Raw genomic sequence first — 2,685 nt, 5'->3', positions numbered from 1 at the left:
ACAGGTATCTGATTAATTCTCACTTACAAAGACAATAAAGACATTTCATGATCTCACATGACAAGAAGTATGGAATCAAGTCAATTCCAGGGTTGATTAACTCAGCAGTTCAATGATGTCATCAAAGACATGAGCTCTTTCCATCTTTGTTCTCTGCTGTTCTAGAGGTATAGTGATGTCTCCCCTTTCTTCAACAGCACATATTCCTTAAAATGGATTCATCTTTTTTAACATTTTATTTTTATTTATTTATTTTTATTTTTTAATGGGTGCAAAAATATAGTTAGAAGGAATAAAATCTAGCATTGGGTAGCACACTAGGGTGCCTATAGTTAACAAAAATGTATGATATATTCCCCAAAATTGAAACAATACATGTAGAGAAGATTACCATAATCCTGTATAAAGATGATAACCTGAATTCATGAAGCATTCCATATTTTTCTCAAATATCTCCTTTTTAATCAGGCTGTCCCTTATAACCTTATTAAAAATTACAACTCCACCTCTAGCATTCCTTCTCTTCTTTTCCTGCTTTATTTTTCTCCATATCACTTATCATCATCAAGCATACCATATATTTTACTTGCTTTATTTGTTACCTCTCTCACACACTGGAATGTAAGCTCCATGAAGGCAGAGACTTTAGTCTGTTTTCTTTACTCTTATATCCCCAATACTGGTCCTAGAACATTGCCTAGCACATGGGATTCATTCAGTAAACATTTATTGAATGAATGAATGGCCACAAGATCACTGCTGCAACAGTAAACATCACATACTCAAAGGACAATAGTCTAAGCAGCAAAAAAGAGGCATGGAACAAAAGTGCTATTTTCTTCTAAGGCTTGCAGCTTTTATCCAAGTGTACAGTCTTTCTCAGAAACTTTGTAGTAGACTTTCCCTGGGGTCTCATTAACTGGAACTGGTTACTTGCTCACCAGGAGACCCCACTAAGCGAATGGGAATGGGATTACCATGGTTGGCTTAAACAAACAATGATTCTTCTCCCAGGACTGGGCAAACAACAGCTCAGGGTTCTTCATTTAGCATAAGAGGATGCACGTGAGGCTGTCATGTGAGCAACCTACAATGTTTACCATAGTATCTGGGCATGCTCCTGAGAATGTCCACTAACCCCTGGACTCCTGTCTTTCCCCCACGGCTAGGATGGCCCTTGCCTATCTGGCCAGCCCCCACAGAACCTTTTTATCATGCTTAAAAGTACAGCTCAACAAGCCTAGTTCTCATGAGATTTTGGTCTCTAACACCACTTCCTACTAAAAGAAGTCAGGACTTTTTGGATGATGGGTAATTCCAGAGTTGGAGTATGGCAAGTACAAGATGAGCCTGGAACATCTTGTTATTCCAGAAAGTAAAGGAGCACTCAAGAAAAGGATGGGGATGTGCCACAAGGGCACAGGAACCAGATTGAAGGGGTTCGATTCAATTGAAGGGATTGAATTGCCCAAATGTGGAACAATTTGAGCACCAAAATAATTAAGAGCAGTAATGAATTATAAGCTGTTGATGAAAAATAGGAATCCATGAGTTCATAGTGATAATAAATAGGCAAAGAAGGAAAAGGGAATGCTCCTGCTTATAGTAGAATACTAAGGGCTGACTGGTAAATATGGAGAGAGTACTGGAGTTGGAAAAATCATCATTTTGTAGCCAGCATGGTAAAGATGGGTTCAGGCAAGGATCAATGGATACTAAATCTAGAGACATTTAGTGAGAAGCAGGTTGTTTGCATGCTCTTAGTGCACCTTCCCACAGATGCAAGAAACAAAACAGTAACTATACAGTGAAATGATTGGACAACACCTTGACTGGGTGAGCAAAATTAATATGATCAATGAGGAGTAGAAGGACATTATGTACCTCCACGTGTGATTCCCTAAGAAGGGCATATGTCATTTTTGTTGCACTCCAGACTGGTACATATAACCTGAATCTAACTATAAGGAAATATTAGGTAAGCATGAATGAGGGATATTATATTTTTAAAAGGTAGGGGGTGGAGAGGATCACAGTCTTAAAAAAAATACTATGGAAATATTCTAGATCAAAAGAGAGTAAAGATACATGACAGCTAAACTCAATACCCTAGATTCGGTCATTTACTGGCAGAAACAAACAAACAAAAATGCTATAAAGGACAATAGATTGCCATAAGCCACAACTGGAATATTCCATATCCCATATATGAAATATAGAAGGTAGATTATATTAAAGCATCATATAACTGTTAAATTTAATGATGTTGATAACTGTACTGGGGTTATATAAGAGAATGGTGAAGTATTTATGAGTAAAATGGCCATATATATTCAACATACTCTCAAATGGGTCAGGAAAAATCAGCTACTATCTACATGTGGATAGACAGATAGATAGATAGGTAGGTAGATGCATAAATAGATGGATAGATTAGATAGATAGAGAGATAGAGAGATAGGGTGAGTGAGCAAATAATAAAGCAAATGGGGAAAATGTTAGCAATAGGTGAATCTGGGTAAAGGGTATATGAGTGTTCTTTTTATGATTTCTATTCTCACAACTTTTCTTTAAATTTAAAAATATCCAAATAAAGTGTTAAAATACAGCTAATGATCCATCCCATCCTGTTGAGAAGTGTTCCCTGCTTAGTTTTGTGTAGGCTCTTGGGGCTCTAGAATAGGA

At 37.0% G+C, this 2,685-nt stretch overlaps 1 non-coding gene across 1 annotated transcript; it reads left to right on the top strand.

Moving 5' to 3' along the window:
- The first annotated feature begins 341 nt into the window (after positions 1 to 341).
- LOC123628965 lies at positions 342 to 444 on the top strand. The gene has a single exon (XR_006731841.1). It is a non-coding gene; the product is annotated as a U6 spliceosomal RNA (small nuclear RNA).
- The last annotated feature ends 2,241 nt before the right edge of the window (positions 445 to 2,685 follow it).

Source organism: Lemur catta, chromosome X (genome assembly GCF_020740605.2).
Source record: "Lemur catta isolate mLemCat1 chromosome X, mLemCat1.pri, whole genome shotgun sequence".
NCBI lineage: Eukaryota > Metazoa > Chordata > Mammalia > Primates > Lemuridae > Lemur > Lemur catta.
This window is presented reverse-complemented; position numbering and strand designations above follow the sequence as displayed.